The 21,068-nt window shown below is 30.6% G+C and overlaps 1 pseudogene; it reads right to left on the bottom strand.

Annotated features, from left to right (window-relative positions):
• Positions 1–3,945: 3,945 nt before the first annotated feature.
• Positions 3,946–7,106, bottom strand: LOC120170627 (annotated as a pseudogene).
• Between the last annotated feature and the right edge of the window lie 13,962 nt (positions 7,107–21,068).

The raw sequence follows: 21,068 nt of genomic DNA, 5'->3' as shown, positions 1-21,068 counted from the left end.
CATAATTTGTATGTTACCTTCATGTGCATAACCCTAAACCCTAAATCCTAAACTATAAACCTTAAATCATATCACATAAACTCTAAACCTTAAACCTTAAACTCTAAACTCTAACCCATAACACATAAACACTAAACCCTAATATCTAAACCTTAAATCCTATCACATAAACTCTAAACCCTAAATCTTAAATCTTAAATCATATCAAATAAACCCTAAACTCTAAACCTTAACACATAATTAGAAGGAATGAGATGACTTAGTGAAAGGAGATAGAGTATACTTGTTTTGATATTTTTTAAAATTATTAATATTTTTTAAAATTATTAATATTTAAATTGAATCATTTTTTTATTATATTATATTTATTATCAAATAAAAAATTAGTTATGAGGTAACTACAATATAGTATCTTTATATTAAATGCTCAAACCCTTGATATTTATAATATTTGAACTCGAAACTTCAAAATATAACAACAATTTAAAATTTTAGTTATTACAAATATTATCATTAGAAATATATTAAATATTTGTCATTAGATAAATAATTTTTTTATTAATTTAAAATAAATATAAAAAATTATTCAAAAATATGTTTTAACCATTTTCAATTCAAGAATATTTATTCATCAATAATGTATTTTAATATTTTTAATAATGTAATTTTAAAAAATCTAAAATTATAATATAATATTTTTTTCGAGCTGTTCACGAGTTTTTCGAGTCGAGTATCGAGTAGCTCGTTTCGGCTCGTTAAGAACTCGAGTCGAGTTCGAGCTCGAGTCGAGTCCATTCGATCCGAGTATTTATCAATCCGAGTATTTATCGAGCTAAGATCGAGACGATCTCGAGTAGCTCGCGATCTATCTCGTCTCATTTATAGCCCTATTTAGATATGCGCTTCTTTGTTGTCTCTTCTACCTTTTTGTCATTGGGATTGGCTATTAGAGGCTCATATCTCCAAAACTAAAAATGGATGGAATGGGTAAGCTTCCTCTTATTTCTATACTTTTCTGCTCATTGTTGTTATGGTGGTTTTGTTTTTCTTGTATATTTTAAGGGTTTAACTATGCTTGTTGTTTGGGATTTTCAAATTTGGTCATTGATGGAGCTGGGGTGAATATGGGTAAGGTTCATGAGCAATGGTGGATTTTGGGTAAAGAGGCATATAGAAAATAGGTGATTGATGATTTCTTTTGATAGTTGGTAATAATAGTTGGTGTTGGTTGTTGAGTTGAATTTTGGTTGGTCGAGTTAGTATTTATGGGTCAATGATGGTTTGGTGTGTTTGATGTTTGTGGAGGTTCGGTGATGAGGGGATGGTAGTCAATGTTTATGGATTGTGAGGACGATTAGTGTGTTGGTTGGTGGGTGTTTAGGTTTCTTGTCTGTTAAAGGATCTGATTGGGCATAAACAGATTGTAGTGGTGATCAAGCCATGTAGATAGCATGGCATGAGTTGGGTCAGCTCAAATTTTTTACCGCCTCGACTCCAACCTGATTAAATATTCTTCTACTTGAAACCCGACCTGGTTTTATAAAAAGAATTAAACTGATTCGAATCCGATTTGACTTTTTTTTATAAAAACTCGATTCAACTCGACCTGACCCGATATTCAAGAACTATCTCTAAACCAATCGATTCAACCCAGAAATTAGAGTTAATTGACTTCATTCAAAATGAAGAATAAACAAAAACCCAACATATTCAAGCCATTAAAAATCCATGTTTCAAAACTCATTCCTAAACATTTATCAATTCGGATTTGAACTCAAAAATAACAGAAAATTGGGTTTTCTTTTTAGGATTAAAAGATAAAATATTAGAAAAATATTAGAGATAACAAAGGAAGATTACAGTGGGTTCTTTTAATCCTAGAAAAAAAATTATCTTATTGAAACTTAAATCTATCAATGGGTTCTTTAGGATTAAAAGATTATAGATTTTGAATTTCAACTATAATCGTATTGTTAGAAGAAATAAAAGATTACAGATCTTATTGAAACTTAAATCTATCAGTGGGTTCTTTAGGATATTAGAAGAAATAAAAGAACAAAGGAAGATGAAAAATAAAAGATAAAACAGAGGAGGAAAAAAAAACACATAGCACAGAAAGTAAAAGACCTGAGAAAAATATTCGAGATAGAAAAGGAAAGTAAAAAAAGAGAGAAGATACTAGGGAGTATTGTTGGAACGGCAGAAGAGTAGAAATGAAAATGGAAAAAAAAATCCTAATATATATATATTGGTATTTTTTGTAAATATATTAAAAATATATAAATAAACTCCATATCGGATAAGGTAGGATATTTTTATTATATTTTTCTAAACACAAGTATTAATATACTAATATATATACAATGGCCCAAAATTAACATAGAACCCAAACTTAAAGGCTCAAATTCCAAATTCAAATTCATATATACAAAAAAAAATGCAATTTTAGTTGGAGATTTACTAAAGAAAAAAGTTATTATCGTAGTAGATGATTCTTATTTGCTCAACTTATAAATATACGTGGATTAAATTATTCTTGTTTTAGAAAGACAACATAACTTAATTTATAATTGATGGATGCCTAAATTGATATTCAAATAAATTTTACAAATAATTTATATTAATTTTATTTCTTTTCATGCCAAATTTTTACATAAAATTTATTTTAAATTTTATATATTTTTATGGTACGTAAAATTATTAGAAAGATGTTTTTAATAAAAAAAATATTTTTATCATAATTTAAGTTGATAAATTGTATATATTATAACATTAAAGAATTTAAAATTCATTTAAATGTGTATTTTTTTAACTTACAACATATCTAAAATTGTCATTTATCTTTTTAAAAGCACTTTTTGACAACAATGGGACGTTTGGGAATGTTTATGAAAGTGTTTTTGGCCAAAAAAATCCGTTTGAAGCGTAAAAGCAATCCTAAACACATCATTTTCACCCAAAAATTCACGTTTAAAACATAATTATTGACTCAAACTAAGAAGCTGGAAAAACGATGTTTTGCATTAGAAAAACTCATTAAAAAGCTCATTTGAAGTAACATTTTCAAACGAATAATATCAAATAATAAAAATGCACTTTTTCACTTTTTTTTCTTTCAAAACTATACTTTTCCTAGCTTTTGTCCAACTTCAAGCCTAAATATAAACCGTATTCATGCTATGATCATTCAATGTTAACAAATTTTAATTTGATTACTTAATTTTGAAATAAAATTAAAAAAAAAAGTTTAAAAAGTGTAAAAGAATTCAAAAGGATTATATGAAAATTATATATTAGAAAAGTATCGAGCATTTAACAATATTTTGTACTTTTACAATTTATCGGATTTTCAGTTTAAAAAAATATAAAAATAAAAAGAATTTAAAATGTATGAAAATTCAAAAATATTTTTTCCAATTTTGAACAAATTTAAAAATTATTTAGACTTACATTTTTCATTTTTATGTTTGAACGTAAGACAATATCAAAATATGCCACATAATTTCTCTAAATGTCATATCATCACCCTAGACAAGTAAAATGGCGAGATGGAAGTCAAACAATGAAAAATGTTTGGGGTACAAGTTAACAAAAAATAGTTTAGGTGGTGAAAGTATACAACAGACATACATGGGTGCTTTTACAATTAAGTCCTTTTTTTATTTAAATATGATAAACAATTATGAATCAATAGTTGAAAAATAAGAAATGCTAACAAAAAGCCTTCAATGTTTGTTTGTTTGTTTTTAACTATACGCTTAATGTTGTCATACCAGGTCAATAAAAATATTATTTGTTTGTTGATGGATTTAATCTTTAAAAAAATTATTTGAAAATACTGAAACTTACGGGCTTTAAATTATCAAAGAAAAAACTTTAAGACAATTTCTGAAAAAAGTGACGAACATTAACAATTTTTTTATCATACACAATTGAAGTTCAAAATAAAAAAATAGCCAATGTTTTCATATATTGAATTATTCAAGGCTTAGGACCTTACAAATATGTTAAAAGCTCTCCAAAAACTGAGCCATTCAATTAAATATTGTGAATCAAATGGATGGCGGCTGTTAATACTAACAACATATGCTGTAGTGGGTCTCCTTCAGCACCTGCCTACTGTTTCATCCAAATTATTCCCCCATTCTAGCCAAAGCTAACACAGCAAACACCATGGAGTTATTAAACGATTGTCATTACGATCGAGGAGCAATGCGCGAGCACTTCCTTCGGCCGTTTTTGCCAAGCCGGCAAACACAGTTCTCGAGAAGATCATAGTCCTCCTCCCAGAACAACAGGGAGGCCTTCTCCGGATTCTGCAATAGCATCTTTGAGGTAAGGAAACCAGCAACCGTCCATGTCTGGTACAGCCGGGATTGCTTGCCCACGAACCTTCCACTTCTTGTATCGTAGTATTCGGGCCACCGATCCACTGCTAGCCTTTCCTCTGCCAAAGATACTGCTCTTTGAGCCAATTCCGGCTTCCCCATTTTTATACAGGCCAATGTAAACTGAAATGACGAGATGCAATTCACTATTACACAACCAAGGGATAACGGTTATGCAATTGACATCACATTATAAAATATTTACCTGCCACAGTAATGTTGGCCAAGATCCACCGTTGTGATACGACCACGGGCTACAACGAAGAAACAAGTTGATTTTCAGTATAACTGTTTTCACATATAACTTAGAGAAACACGTAATGCAATGAAAAGAGCCTCACGTATTCTTTGGGTCGCTTCCGGTGATGATCCGCCATTCGTCAGACTCGAGAGCAGGGTAAATAATCTTAAGAGGCATGTTAGCCACAAGATCGTCCCATTTTTCCTCGATCAAATTCAAAACATCCTTGTTTTGTTTAGAGGTTCCCAGAGAAGAGATGATGGCCCAAAGATTTCCAAGAGTGAAAAACCTAAAATCCATGTGAGCGGGCTGTAAATTGCCGATGAAGTAGCCGCCTTCATCGGGAATCCAATCTACTAGCCATGAAGGAATCTGATCTGGATAGATATTGAACTTATTGATGGCATCTGTTGAATATTCCTCTGTTTTGTAGCGGTATATCTCATTGATTTTCTTCATATCGACCCAGTAATACTCTCTGATATGAAACGAGAGTGCACTGAGTCGGTTGTTTATGGCAGCTACCAGATTCTTGGTTGTATCGTTCACAGTGAGCATCTCTCGAGAGCAACGCAGTCCAGAATAGAATAAAGCCTATAAGAAAAGGGTTCTAAGAGTTGAAACAAACTGACGAGTGAAGCGTTTAACAATTATGTGTAATAAAAAGTATTCAGCTTACTTGTATTTCAAGAGGGTGACCATGAATACCCATTCGTCTATCAATCATACAGGAGCCATCAGTTACCAACAGTGACGGAAACATGTCGAATCCGTCTGTTAAACACAGATTAAGGATCAGTCTTATGCCTGTTTGTACATCCACTCTCTCTTGCAAAGAGTAGTCGCCAGTGATCTTCCCATAAGCTCTCAGCAAGATTATCCACCACAACCCTGTGAATTAACACCAAGGTCAGACATCCAAAACCTAAAGTAAAATACATTGACGGTATTCAATGGTAAAGAAATAATTCAAGAAATGTTTTGGCGATTAAAAGTCACACAATCCTACCAGAATCAACGGGGGCAACACGACCAATGGCTGATTCACCAAAATCAGGATCTAAAACCTCTTCAAGTTCTTCAGGGCTTCCATCAAGAGGGACTGTTCTAACTTTGAAACTTGCTGGCATCAATCCTTGGCCGGGATTATAACAATCCACAGTCTTCTCCCAACTCTAAAACCAACAAAAAATCGTCAACGAACAGAAAGGAAAATACCAATTTATGTTCTTCTAAGGACTAAATGCAGCATATGTTGATGATACTATCTTACTGGTTTCTACAAATCTGAATCGGTTGTACTATTTTCGTGTTACATTAGGCATCATCAAAACCAATCAATTCACATAAGGCGTTTAAGTTTCCAGTAATGATTAAAAGGAGCGCTAATTTTATAATTAGAATGCTAAAGCAAAGGTTAGTTATAAGGATCATAAGTACCTGTAACTGCAATGTGTGAAGAAGAAAATTCTTCACAATCTCTGCCTCCCCATTCAGAAAGGCAAGAGCCGAAGGTACAAAGTCGCGGATAAATATCTGATCATAGTTCAATGGCTGTTTGTCCGCAGGATCAGTAGAAGCTACTGTCCCCACTGGATTTCCACAATAGTTCACCACAGCACCTCGTAGTATGCTCCATGCCTCTTCTCAGTCTCAGACACCTCTCTCTCAATTCTAGGCTCAGTCAAATTCGAGCCATCTATTATTTGTATTTACACCCAACTCGTTGACATTTGTTCTGTTCCAGTATCATTCTCTTTAACTAATTCACTACCTGTCTCAATCCTCTCAATTACGAGAGGCTTCACATGCAACCCACCTGAATGTAAATCCTCTCGAAACTCTTGTCATTAACATGAGGTTCAACAGATGTTGAATGGTTCCTAAAATCCGACGCTACTTTGGGAATTACTAAAACACCCCTGGATCTACCTTTGTCGACATGAAAACTACCGCTAAATGCCCTAGGCTGACCCCAACTCGAATCGGATACATTAAAAGCCCTCCGATTCGGATCAGCAACACACTTATAACCTACAATCTGAGACTTACTATGCTTACAAGAATGGAACTTACGGCGATCTACCGCCCTAGAAAGTGATTTCGACAAATTACGGGTAAGGTTCATTCTCGGGGGAGAAACCCCGAAAATGGAAGAGCTTTTATAACTTATCAGGAACCTACAGCATGGTTTCATGCTGGATATTCCAATACATGTGCTAGACTTCATAATTAATCTCTTTCCCTCCCTTTTCTCTAAATTCAATACTAAATTTGTGTGTATATACACACACACAGCTCTGTTGATCTTGAAACTTAAACAGAGAAACAAAGAAGCCTAAAGCTATATTGCAAATATAATTTAATAATATACTTAAAAAAACTTAAAAATGAAAAATAAAATTTGTAATTGAATACTTACAGTTGAATGTTTGATTGTAGAACAGAGAGAGAACGCGTCTTAAATATTCATAAATATGAAGAGTTTATTCCAAGGCATTCCTTGGTATTTATAGAGGGAAAAAGGGTTGGTTGGTGAAACTACTATTTGGTCCCTGCACGTGATTGGAATTCGCGGGGTGAGTTTACACGAAAGCCCTTTGAACGATGAGATTTGTTGTTAATTTTATGAGTATTATCGTCAATTTCTTTTTCTGTTTTATTCTTTTACGCGAGAAAGTTAGGAAATTTATGAGACTACGCGGATCGGACAAGAAAAGAAGAATCTTTCGTGCAATTCCTATATTATAAAAGTTTATATTTCTTCTCTAACAAAAAAAAACGTTTATATTTCTTCCGGATATTTTTAAATAGAGAAAATCGCCTCAGTGACCAAAAAAAAGTTATAATATACGATTTTAACCAACTTTTTTTGGATTTGCCAAAATGACCAACAAAATCGCAACGCGAAATAAAAATCGCAACGCGATCCCCAGAATCGCAAATCAGTTTCCAAAATCGCAACGCGATTCTTGAAAATCGCGATGCGATAGTACAAATTCGCTTGCGATTTTCCATAATCGCAACGCGAATATGAAAATCGCAACGCGAACACATAAATCGCAACGCGTATCCGTAAATCGCAACGTGTATCCGTAAATCGCAACGCGTATGGGTAAATCGCAATGCGTATCCGTATATCGCAACGCGTATCCGTAAATCGCAACGATAATACATAAAATCGCAACGCGTATCCGTAAATCGCAACGTGTATCCGTAAATCGCAACGCGTATCCGTAAATCGCAATGCGTATCCGTAAATCGCAACGCGTATCCGTAAATCGCAACGATAATCCGTAAATCGCAACGCGTATCCGTAAATCGCAACGATAATCCGTAAATCGCAACGAGAATCTGTAAATCGCAACGATAATCCGTAAATCGCAACGAGAATCTGTAAATCACAACACTGAAATTTTGGGTATATAACACTGAAATCATAAACTAAATCCCTAAATCGCAACTCATTCCATCTCCATCTATCACTCTCTCCGGCGACATCCGTTCCTATATGAAATGACCAGTAAACTTATCATCAGTTTCAATATGAAAAACCTACAATAATGCAAACATTTCAAAATAAAAATAATTAAAAAAACTAACCCTCGGAGGTTGATTTTCCATTTCTGAATATTGTGAGGGATTTCTGACCGTGAATGGTTGTGAGGGATTTCGCCGGAGATGGGGACGGAAATCTTCGGAGATGGGGACGGATTTCTTCGCCGTAGAGAGTGAGAGATGGAGATGGGACTGAGTTGTGATTTTAGGTTTTAGGTTATGAGTTGCGATTACGGGATTTTGTCTTAATATTCTTTTTGTAATTTGAAAATAAAATACGCGTAGCGATTATAATGGCGCTTTAAATATCGCGTTGCGATTTACGGATACGCGTTGCGATTTTATGTATTATCGTTGCGATTTACGGATACGCGTTGCGATATACGGATACGCATTGCGATTTACCCATACGCGTTGCGATTTACGGATACACGTTGCGATTTACGGATACGCGTTGCGATTTATGTGTTCGCGTTGCGATTTTCATATTCGCGTTGCGATTATGGAAAATCGCAATGCGAATTTGTACTATCGCATCGCGATTTTCAAGAATCGCGTTGCGATTTTGGAAACTGATTTGCGATTATGGGGATCGCGTTGCGATTTTTATTTCGCGTTGCGATTTTGTTGGTCATTTTGGCAAATCCAAAAAAAGTTGGTTAAAATCGTATATTATAACTTTTTTTTGGTCACTGAGGCGATTTTCTCTTTTAAATATATTGGATATTTGTTTAAATCTTTAAAATATTAAAATACAGCTTAAATTAAAAAAAACTAAAATTTAAAATACACTCTTTTAAAAAAAGTGAGAATATGATATCAAATTAATTATTTTCATTAATTTATCATTTAAAAATATTTTTTCTTTTAACCTTGTGACTTGAGTTTTTTATTTCATATTACCTACTAATATAATTTTTTTATGGTGTTAGTATTTAAATTAATACACATTACTAACGGTTAAAAGATTAAATTAGTTCAAATTAAAATATAAACATTACTGATATGAAATCCTAACTCTATTACTAATTTGAGTTAATTTAATCTCAAGATTTTCACGGTCATATTCATTATGCTTTCCTCAAACTTCAATTAAAAAAATCATAAACAATTTCCACATTAATAGTTCATATAAGTTGACATAAATATATGGGTCTATTTTGTAACACCCTAAACCGATACGGGTAACCTGATTTGATTCAAGGTGTCACATTAAGGCCACCGAAACGACCCACAATAAAAATTTAGAAAAAAATAATTTTTTTTATTAAACCTTTTAAAATATACAATAATTTTATAAATAAAATACGAGTTCATAAAATCATTCATTTATTAAACAAAATTGAAAATGTCACATGTCAAATAAATTACATACTCAATATAAAAAATGATGTGACCTACATGCCCCTAATTATACGGATACCGTACTCACGAGCGACACTGAGGGAACTTATAACACCCTAATCCAGTTCGACCCGAAGATTCATAGATTACAATGTTACACAGGACTACCAAAATAGTGACTCAAAAAATTTCTTTAAAAAGTGGTTGTAAAACAACTGAATATAAATCATCTATAGCAATAGAGATAAAACATGATAATAATAATTTGGGTTTACATAATAATGGGAAGCTCCCAAAACATTTCCAATAATACAAATATTGAGTACAAAATAAAGCTCCAACGGAATACATATAAGGGTCCATAATAGTGCATACCCTCTAAGAATGACTCAAGATGTACTCTAAAGATCTCTAAGAATCTGGTATGTTGCAATGGAATGTTTGGCAATGATAACTCCCCGCGATCTGACTCTAAGAACCTGTGCATATAAACACATTCCGAACGATGAGCTTAAGAGCTCAATGCCTCACTAATAATTATATTATACTATATGCATTCATTTAATGAAAATGCTAGTGCAACAGGTCTGAAACATGCTAAATATAATTTACTAAGTTGTGATTGGCATCATGGTGCGACTAACGTGTAATGTCCTAAGTCGGGTTTGGTAATTAGGGTTGGTTTTGGGTTGATTCCCGAATTTATGATAAAAGGAAGAAAAATTTATAAAAATATTTTGGTTTTAAAATTATTTTGGAAAGGTTTTAATTGATTTTAGATGATTAATTTTAATTATGAAAGTTTAATTAAATGATTTGGTGATTGAATTAAAGGAATTGGAAATTATATTTCAGTGAGCATTTTGTAAATTTTCACAATGTTCAAAGTCTATGAAGCAATTATACCAAGGCTTATGTTTAGAGTTTTCCCTCCTAAATTAAAATGTTTTTAATTTTCCCTTTTTACCATTTTTCCATCTAGAATCATTTTAATCTAAATTATATTTCCTTATTTACTTGTTTTCATTCACGTGCTTTTCATTTTCTTCTCATTTTACGTTTTAGTGACTTTCCGTAACTTCCTCTATTTCTCTCGTTTTCTCTCAAACAAGCTAATCAATTCTTTTTCTTCTTGATTTCTAAATTCACTCATCTCAATCTTGATTTTAATTCTCAAGTTACTCTTCTATTCTTTTCTCTTCTTGTTTTAAAGCTTGACCATAATGGAGTTCCATTGATGATCTCAATTTCAATCTATTTTTCCAGAAAGGTAAGGATATTTCCTTGGTTTTCTTTCAAGCTTCGAGGGCAAGTGACTAAGTGTTAATGATTATATGAATTGTTGATTTAATTGAAAGGATTTCTAAGATTTCAATTATTTTCGCAGCTAATTAATGTGTTGATTTCTTAAATTAATTTTGAGGTTTTCTTAATGAAATTGAGTTGTTTTGGAGTATTTATAATCATATTAAATCAGTTTTTCGATGGCAAATGATTTGGATGTTGATTTCTTGAAAACAATGTCGATTTTTAGTATTTGGGAATCCAGGAATTTAGGTTTGTTGATGTTGATTTGTGCGGTTCTAGCTGAGTTAAATATTGATTCTAGTTGTTGTTTATCATTTTTAGTGTTGACATTTGTGCGTTTCAGTTTGGAGCTTCCGGAGTGACTTTTCAATAAGGTTTTTGGTGTTTTTCGATGCTTGCGCTATGTTTTAGAAACAGAGGATTCTACTTGTTTTAGATTAGATTTTAATGTGTTAATTTTCTTTGCAAGGTTCTTATTGTGTTGTTGGTTAAGGAAACTTGGTGCTTTGAGTTTGGTGAACATTGAGGTATTGTTTGAAAATATTTTTGGTTTCTAGACAGTAAGGTTTTCTGGCTCTCATTCTTAGGAAATGAACATGATTCAAGGTTGATATTTATGTAGTGTTGTATTTGTTAATTTCTGATATATTGTGTTATTTGGTTAATTATGATGATGGAATATGAATTATGTTGATTTACATATGACGTCACTTATGTTGGAATGAGAATATGAATTGTGAATGTGATGTGTTGCAAATGATGCATAGGATTTTAGAAATGGTTTGTGAAATCTATATAGTTTGAATGTAAATTGGATGATCCGAATTTTCTCACTGTCTAAATATGTGGGTTGATCATGACAATCAAATTTGTAAGTGTGTTTGGAAATCATGTTTTTAAAAGTTTTAAAATAGATAATTTTATAGTGCATCTACCATATTTCAATAACCATGTGTTGTGATTTTACTTGTGGCATTTATAATATTCTTTGTTTTAAAAGTTTACTCTTGATTTTTAAAATTTTACATAAAATTTGTATTTTCGAAAGTTGGAAAGTGGGCAAATGAGGCGTGCATCCAAGCCTAAATGTTCAAATTAATAATATTTTTACGAACTCCTTTAAATAAGATAACGTGGCTTATTTTGAGATTAGATTTTACATTTTTTTTTTGGATATTATTTTGTATTTTGTTTTAGTTAGTTTTCATTTTAACACTTTATTTCCATAGATTCGAGTGTCACACGAAATCATCAAAATGTCTAATTATTTTTTTAAAACATGCTCATCCTTTAAAACATTTACACCGAGTATAAAACATAATAATTCACAAAGATGAACCCTAATTTAAAAAATTCAATAAATAAATAAAATATTACAAGTTGACTCATTTTCAAATCATGATCTATGCATGTCCATCAAGTTGTCATATTGTACTCCGATACTCCACTGAAACTCCTCCAATGATATCGTGGTCCCGTCACGCTCAACGAAATATGTAACCTTGTGAATGAAAACAAATTCTGAATGCTGAGCTCACAAGCTATGCAACACATAAACATCTATTATACTACATGCATTCATAACATAAGCACGCGAACGAATATAGTTGTAGAAACAATACAAGCATGTCATCAATTCTATCTAGTTGTCTATCCAAAGTACATCCACAATTACAATGAAATGAGTTTCATGCTTCCCTTAGTTCGTACCTAAGGTTGTCAAAGGACATAAATATTTGTCTCTAACCACAATATCATACAACTATGCATCATCATATTCAATACAGATGATCTCCCAGCTCAACATAGTTACTGGGTAGAGATCATGGATAACATAAATACATTAACAGACAAGCACAAACAAGCATTATGGTGCAATGCGGGATCACACAACATATGAGACTCACCCCCTATTCCCAAAAACCTCTCTAGCTTACCCAAGAAACAATATTTCATTACCTTGCTCCTTTAAGGGTTCTTGCACCACTATTCCCCAAACAAAAACCACAAACAATTCAAACATGAAAGGGAGAATGTTATTTGTTAAACAACAACCAAACAACAAGAAAGTCATATGTAAACCATGGGGAAGCCTTTAGAGCTCAGACCCTCTCAAAACCTCATGAGAGCTCAAAAACAACATTTATGGAGACTGTGAGCTTTTCATGAAGTTCAAAAACTCTATATTATGAATCTTACCTCTAGATTTTCAAATTGAAGAAAGAGATGGAGAAAGGTGAAGCATTTTTCTTTTGTTTTGCTCAAGAAGAGATGATGAGAAGAAGAAAAAAAGGAGAAAGAAGAAAAGAAGAGGATGAAGGAAATAGTCTTTTTGGCACTCCCAAAAATCCTACATGAAAGTCATCTACAAATCCTCCCAAATCAGTCATGTTTTTCTCAAATGGAAAAATTATACTCTAGTTCCCTCTCTTTCATCTAAAACTTAAAATTCTCATTTATCACCAATAAAGCCAAATTCTTACTCGATAAAACTCAAATTCGAAACGATGTGCCTTAATACTATAGTAATTCTATTAAATAATTCTCGGGTCAACACTCGAATGTTGAATAAGAAATTTGGGTCGTTATAACTCTTTTCTCCTTAAAAAAAAAAATTATCCTCAAAATTTCTAGACGAAACCATCGATGTAGACGCTGAACCTGCACAACTTTTGCTAAAATGCTTACGATATATTAGGAAAACAAACCCTACATGAAATATAAAAATGGCCCAATTTTTTTAAAATTACGTTTGAATTGATAAGTACTTTTATTATTTTTTTACAAGACAAAACAGCTAATGGGATTTGAGCTTCCAATCATGACATCGAAAAAGGAAAAGCGCAAAAGACTTGGACAAAGTTATTATTTACTTTTAGAAAATATGAATAAATACAAGAAGGGTAAACGAGTCATAAGTGAATTTGCAACTACGAGTGGGATGAGGTTGGTCGGCGGTGGTCCCCAAGTTCTTGGAGAATACCTCATGAACGGCGGGTTAATATACGGGCGTTACCGGATATATTAAAAGATATTTAATAAATTTGGTTTAGCGTTATCGGAAATGTTGACTAATAATAATGTAGTAGGTCTAAGTCATGAAGAAATATTAAAAAATTGTGCAACCGGCAAACTTAACTTGTCGGTTCGTGTCGATCCAAATTAAAAATGTATCGATCCACAACGATATAACAGGTAAAACTATGACAAAACCAGTATTGAAATGATAAAACCGGTAAAGCGGTACCGAATATATTTAAAGTGTCGGTACTTTAATATAAGGATCGATACTTCGTTAATTTAAAAGAGAACCAGTTTTAGCGCCTATAAAATGTCGATACTTTCAAAAAATATATCGATCAACAACGATATAACAGGTAAAAATATAAAACTGGTATCAAAATGATGAAACCGGTAAAACGCTACCGGATATATTGAAAGTGTCGAAACTTTATATAAGGATCACACTTTGTGAATTTAAAAGAGAAGCAGTTTTAGCGTCTATAAAATGTCGATACTTTAAAAAATGTATCGATCAAACACGATATAATAGGTAAAAATATGATAAACCGGTATCAAAATGATAAAACCGGTAAAATGATATCGGATATATTAAAAGTTTCGATACTTTCGTAGTACGTGTAATAATTATCGATACTTCAAAGAAATACGTAATTATCCTTTCGAAAGTATCGACACTGACATAAAAGATCGACACTTTTGTATTTGTATCGATTAAATATAAATACCCGATGAAATATAAAGGTCATAGCTAAATCCCTGAAATCGATAGAACGGACGAGTTTTTGAAATCGAAGCGTAATTGTTGTACATTTCAGAAGGCGTTTTAAAGAGAAGTTTGTTTGTTGTTGCTGCAGTCGAATCGAAAAGTATGTTGTCGAAACCCTAATTTTTTATTATTACAGTAATCGCGATAGGGTTTTTAGTGTTTGGGGTTTGGAGTAAAGATGCATTGTGACCGATTGCAAGTAGAAAGTGATATTCAAGGAAAAATATGTCGATACTTTATTAAATATTATAGGTAGAAAATGATATTATAGGTTGTATAAATGTGTCGACAACTTTTGTAGTGGCCATTCAATTCTTTTGAAGAAAACCGTTTTACCACAGAGTATTTTATCTATTTTGTATATTGAATAAGTGTATGTAACAAAATAATTTGATTTGCGTAAACTGATATAAAGGCCAGGAAAAATGGAGTCAATGGGTTGGAAATTGTTGGTGGCGCATATGACTTTGAAATTGAGGCCGAGACTCGAAAGCAACCAAAGGGTAATCCGAATGTTGTGTCGAACGCAATTACATCACCGAAGCATGTGTAATCCGATCTCGATGTAGAATCCGACCAAATAAGATTATACAATGCCCCCGATTCGTCTATCGAGTATGTCATAAAAAACCCGGGATCATCATGTTTCTTATAATCAAAGTAGGCAATAAGCGCATTCACATCCCCATCGACGATTTCCTTTACTTTACCTCTTTGAAGTGCATTGTAGAGGTCTTTATGTGTAAATCCAACATTATGATAGCCCACTGCTGCTGCGTTAAATAGTTCATTACTTGTGACGTGCCAACCACCGACCTCTTTCAAGGTTGTTGCCTCATCGATATCAGCCTTACTTAAAGCTCTATTAGAACGCATAAATGGTGTCATAGCAGGTGTGCACAATGCTGATTATTTTCTGATCGACTTACTTATACCCACTGATCGTTGTATTATTGCTGTAACTAAGACTCTAGCCTTACATCCTGTTCTTGTGACTGGCGTATAGCACGTTGACGATCAACAGTATTGACTTTTGATCTCGAAAACCCTTCTTTGGAACAACAAAAATTCTTATGTCTTCACATTCCCTTCCACGTCAAGCCGTGTTGTTCCTTACGTGCACTAACCCATGTTCCCGTGCGAATCCCTTGTAAAAGTACCAAGCTTGATCACGTGAACAGAAGAGCTGACCAACCAATCTGTCAGATTCATCAATATTATGTACTTCATGGCATCGGTTGGCTTATTGTCTACATCAGTATGATCCATGGCAAAAATTTGTTGTGCAAGTTCAGTGGTCCCGGAGTTGATGGAGATGTAAGCAAAGGTTTATTTGAACATGTTCAGTCGTGCTGCTTTCAATAGATGTGATATTGGTAATGGTAGTTAAAGGGTGGGTACAAAATTAAATTCGCAGTACATATTAGGTATGTACAATAACTACCTAAATATGTGTCAATACATTTTCTACCTAAACATATTGTTAAATTTAAATTCTAATAATATTTTATAAAATCTCAAAACAATCAAATAATTTTTTGTGTAAATGAAATTATAATTAATATTGTTGGTGGAAAACATGAAACACTATTAAAAAATTGAAACATAAATTACATACTTTAAAAAAAAGTATGGATCCTTTTTATAAAAAGTATGGACACTTTAACATATCAGGTAAATTTTACCTTTTTAAAAGAGAAGAAGTTATATCATCAATAAAGTGCGATACTTTATAAAAATGTATCGATCCATAACAATATAACAGGTAAAAATATGACAAAACCGGTCTCGAAATGACAAAACAGGTAAAGCGCTACCGGTTATGTTGAAAGTGTCGATATTTATTATACGTATCGACACTTTTGGAATTTAAAAGAGAAGAGCTATATCGTCAATAAAGTGTCGATACTTTATAAAATGTATCGATCCATAACAATATAATAGGTAAAAATATGACAAAACAGGTAAAGCGCTACCGGATATGTTGAAAGTGTTGATAATTTATTATAAGTATCGACACTTTTGGAATTTAAAAGAGAAGAAGTATAGCGCCAATAAAGTGTCGATACTTTATAAAAATGTATCGATCCATAACCAATATAACAGGTAAAAAATACGACAAAACCGGTCTCGAAATGACAAAACAGGTAAAGCACTACCAGTTATGTTGAAAGTGTCGATAATTTATTATACGTATCAACACTTTTGGAATTTAAAAGAGAAGAGTTATAGCGCCAATAAAGTGTCGATACTTTATAAAAATGTATCGATCCATAACAATATAACATATAAAATATGACAAAAACGGTCTCAAAATGACAAAACAGGTAAAGCGCTACTGGTTATATTGAAAGTGTCGATAATTTATTATAAGTATCGACTTTTGGAATTAATAAGAGAAGAAGTTATAGCGCCAATAACTTGTCGATACTTTATAAAAATGTATCGATCCATAACAATATAACATGTAAAATATGACAAAACCGGTCTCGAAATGACAAAACAGGTAAAGCGCTACCGGTTATGTTGAAAGTGTCGATAATTTATTATACGTATCGACACTTTTGGAATTTAAAAGAGAAGAAGTTATAGCGCCAATAAAGTGTCGATACTTGATAAAATGTATCGATCCATAACAATATAACAGGTAATAATATGACAAAACCGGTCTCGAAATGACAAAACAGGTAAAGCGCTACCGGTTATGTTGAAAGTGTCGATAATTTATATAAGTGTCGACACTTTTGGAATTTAAATGAAAGAAGTTATAGCGCCAATAAAATGTCGATACTTATAAAAATGTATCGATCCATAACAATAACAGTAAAAATATGACAAACAGGTAAAGCGCTACCGGATATGTGAAAGTGTCGATAATTTATATAAGTATCGACACTTTTGGAATTAATAAGAGAAGATGTTATAGCGACAATAAGTGTCGATACTTTATAAAAATGTATCGATCCATAATAATATAACATGTAAAATATGATAAAATCGGTCTATAAATGACAAAAGGTGAACGCATATAGTGTCGTACATTTATAAAAAGTATCGATCCAAAAAATATCGAAACCGATAATTATATGTAATAGGTAAATTTGTAATGTTACCGGTATAAATATACCGATTTACTTATAAAAGGTCAATATAAGCGCTACCTATTACATTATATAAGCGCTACCTAATATGTTATTGTATTTGATAATATTTTCGGTTAAATACCTATTTTATTATATAAGTACTATCTATTACATTATATAAGCGTTACCTAATATGTTATGTTTAATAATATTTTCGGTTAAATAATATAACATAACCGATCTAAATTTTAACCGATCACTTATTTAACCGATCACGCCGTATATAAATCGTTTTTTTAAGCACCGCACAGCAGAACTACCCAGTTCTTGCCTTTAAAATAAAATAGACGAAGAAACGAAGAAAGTGCAATGTTTCTGGTCTCCCACCAAGTGGAAAAAATCCTATACAAAACAAGTACCGTATACTCAGAAAACAATACGTACATACGTATAAAAAATTATCACTATTTTATAACGCACAATGATCGTTTCATAATTATTCAATAAATTTAATAACTATTTTATAACTTTCAAAACTTCATTAGTTAAAAGAGTAGTTCAACGTAATTTAATGATCATTAGTATACTTTACTCACTTTTTTTGATACAGTACTAAAACATTTGAATCTTTCATCACTCATAAATGAGAGTATAATTTGCATTTAAACAGGGTCAATTTTGCATCATTTTGTGTACAAGGGTGAAGTTAATCTATATTTTTTATAGAAAGAACCAAGATTAAATTGTAAATTTATAGAAGACAAATATACATAATTATTTAGGAATTGTTCATTAGGACTAAACTGAAATTTATTAATTTTTAGTCAAAAAGATATTTTATCATTTTTTAGCTTTAAAATTTTCGTATTACTTTTGGAAAATGTGGTTTAAAAGTGTTGTAAAAACACTTTTAAAAGTATTTTTGAAAGGTGAAATTTAAAATATAATTGTTTGGTATTATTATTAAAAGTGATTTTGAAAAAAATATAATGTCCATTTTAAACATTAAATTATAAATTGAAAATATAATATTTGAATTATATTAATATTATCTAATTTAAATATATCAAATTAATTATAATAAAAATATTAAAATATTTTATGATAATTCATTAATATTTTATATATGAATTATTTTATTAAAAATATAATATCAATATAATTAACTAATTCAGGATAAAAATATAATTTTACCCTAAAAAGTGATTTTCTACAATAAAAGTAAAAATTTTAACTTTTAAGGTTGAGTTGAAAAATCACTTTCAAACCAAGATTTTAAATCAATTTTTAGGTGCTTTAACATTGTTTATGAAGTGAAAAATCACTTTTTTATTTTCAAAAACATTCCCAAACTAACTAATTATGTTAATCAAATAAAAATTTAATCAATAATTAATAATTACTTTCAGGTATTTAATAAAAAACAAAATAATAGGAAAAGTTCTTGGATGTAGGGTAAAGAAAATAAATAAAGGATTTGTTTGTTTTATTTAAAATATTTTTCGTAAAATGAATTACATATTTTGAAAAATATTTTCTGGAAAATATTTTAAGTTGTTTGGAATATGTGTAAAACATTTTTCATTATTTGGTAAAATTTTCTAGAACTTATTTATTATAAATATAAATTTAATAAATAATATTATTTATTATAATAACTTAATATAATTATTTTAAATATTAAAATAATTTATTTAATATTATTTATTTCAATATTATTATTAAAATTATTTCTACAACTTTATCTATAAAATTAGAGTTAATTGCATCATATGTCTTCAAACTAGACGTCCTAAATTTTTAAACATTCTAATTTCATCCCAAAACTAAGACTCTCATTCTAAATTAGTCCTTAAACTTTTCAACATTCCAATTTCACCCCCAAACTATGAATAGCATTCTAAATTAGTTCCTAAACTTTTCCATATTCAATTTTATCCTCAAATTCATCCAAATATCTAATCCATTCAACCAATGTTTTCCTTAATTTTTTTCAAACATATAATAATATGACTTGTTGTAACGTTTTTATTAACAAGGGATATGATTTGTATACACGTATAATTTAGGATTAAAATGAAATGTTAAAAAATTTTGGGGACTAATTTAGAATGAAGATTATAGTTGGGATGAAAATGAATTGTGAAAAGATTGAAGACTAATTTAGAATGATAGTCATAGTTTAGAGATGAAATTAAAATGTTTAAAAGTTTAAGGATCAATTTAAAATGAGGGTCATAGATTGGGGGCGTATTATGCAATTAACTCATAAAACTACTAAGACTAGTATAGTCGACTAAAATAAAAATATTTATATTAACTATTTATTAAAATAAAAATATTATATTATATTTTAAAATTTATTAATAAATATATTTTATGTATTTTTTTAAAATATTTATTAGACTATTATATTAATATTAAATACATGAATAATATTATTCAATATCAATAATTCAATAATATTATTTTTAGGAAATTAGTAAATAATATAATTTTTTTAATATTTTATTATATATTTTAAAAGTAAGATTATAATAACATATATTATTTTAATATAATTGAATATATCATTATAATATTAAAGTATAATATTATATTATAAAAAAAATAATAAATATATTTTATATATTTTAATAATTAATATTTTTGTCAAAACAGTAATCTTTTTTTTAGAAAATACAAAGAAAATATAAGAGAATCATTCTGACTGGTTACACTGTTTCGATTTTCCACCTGTTGAAATTGCTGATTTGAGGGGTGCTCACTCGCTATAGATCTTGATCGTCCTTAGCATTCCTTAGCATTCAAAAAGAAATAAATAAAATATATTTTACGTAAAACAAATGTACCCACTTAATATTTTGATGTTTTAAAAGAAAGAATTTTGTTTGGCCTTTTACTTTTTAGGCACATGGGGTTCAATACCATCAGATATCTCCGCGTCCGCGGCTTTTTGTGTTGATCGGGTCTTGCACGCAGGAAACGTTTCAGATGGAGAAGTTTCACTTTTTAATTCTTAAAATTTGTTTTAAGTCGCTGTAATTTTGTATATCTAGAATTTACCCTCTTTTCTTTTATTTTCAGAAATTTAACCCTTCAATAATTTTTATTTAAATATTAAATTAAATTGTTAGAAACAATGAAATTGATTTTACTTCGACGTTTTTAGTCACGTGAGTCCCGAATGTTTATATTTCAGAATTTTAATATTATTAATAATTAACTCAAACTTTTAAATCTGAAAAAGACTATATTCCTAGAAATAGAAGTAGAGAGATTAAATTCTAAATTTATTAAAAGTAAGGACTAAGGACATATTTAAACCGTATACGTTTTATCGTAATGTCAATATG

Source organism: Hibiscus syriacus, unplaced genomic scaffold (genome assembly GCF_006381635.1).
Source record: "Hibiscus syriacus cultivar Baekdansim isolate YM2019G1 unplaced genomic scaffold, ASM638163v2 tig00111783_pilon, whole genome shotgun sequence".
Lineage (NCBI taxonomy): Eukaryota > Viridiplantae > Streptophyta > Magnoliopsida > Malvales > Malvaceae > Hibiscus > Hibiscus syriacus.
The sequence above is the reverse complement of the archived record's forward strand: the minus strand, read 5'-3'. Positions and strand labels throughout refer to the sequence as shown.